Source organism: Mustela nigripes, chromosome 2 (genome assembly GCF_022355385.1).
Source record: "Mustela nigripes isolate SB6536 chromosome 2, MUSNIG.SB6536, whole genome shotgun sequence".
Lineage (NCBI taxonomy): Eukaryota > Metazoa > Chordata > Mammalia > Carnivora > Mustelidae > Mustela > Mustela nigripes.
Window position 1 is genome coordinate 19,600,257 of NC_081558.1, and position 913 is coordinate 19,601,169.

Genomic DNA, 913 nt, shown 5'->3' on the forward strand with positions numbered 1-913 from the left:
GTTTATTTGACAGAGAGAGATCACAAGTAGGCAGAGAGGCAGGCAGAGAGAGAGAGGAGGAAGCAGGCTCCCTGCCGAGCAGAGAGCCTGATGCGGGACTCGATCCCAGGACCCTGAGATCATGACCTGAGCTGAAGGCATCGGCTTAACCCACTGAGCCACCCAGGCGCCCTCCCGGTGGCTTTCTTGTCACCCTGTTGATTCCCTCTGAAACCTTGGAGTTCATTTCCCTGTTTACTTGTTTGGCATGGGCTCTTGAAGGAAGGGTCCCAGCAGCCTCTCTCCCCCTAGGGTTCTCAGCACAGTGGCTCACCTGGGTTCACAGTAGTCACTAGCTGCATAGATGACTCCTCTTCCCAGATTAACACCCCCTCCCACTCTTCTGCCCCCCAGCACCCCGTGTCAGGTGGAGTCCCCTAGCCCATCCAATAACTTCTGGCCTGAGTTCTCCCAGTGAAAGCCAGTTATCTCTGAAGGAGGAGGATGACCAGGAAGGGGGACCCTGGACCTCAAGTCCTCCTAGGCTTGGGACTCTTTCTCTGGGGAGTAAGAGGACCCTGGGAAGAGAGGTTTGGAAGGAAGGGGCACAGAGGGCAGGGTAGCTGACTCCAATCTCAGAACTGCTCCTGGCCTAAAACAGGAAGGGGGAAGTGCAGAGGTTGTACCAGGAGGTGGAGCCTGGTTTGGTGCTGTAGGGAGGGAGCCATCTCTGGCCACTGAGATCTACAAGCAGAAGCGGTTGAGGCTCTTATCTGCAAGGCCTGTGATTCTGGGGCCACAGAGTTTTGTTGGGGACTCCCCGCCACCTGGGAGCCATGGAAGTGGGGGTGGTCAGGATCCTGGATTCTGGGTGTCCCTGTGGGGTCCTGCCTGTTCCTGGGCTCTGGGTAAGGGCAGACACACCCACCTCGAA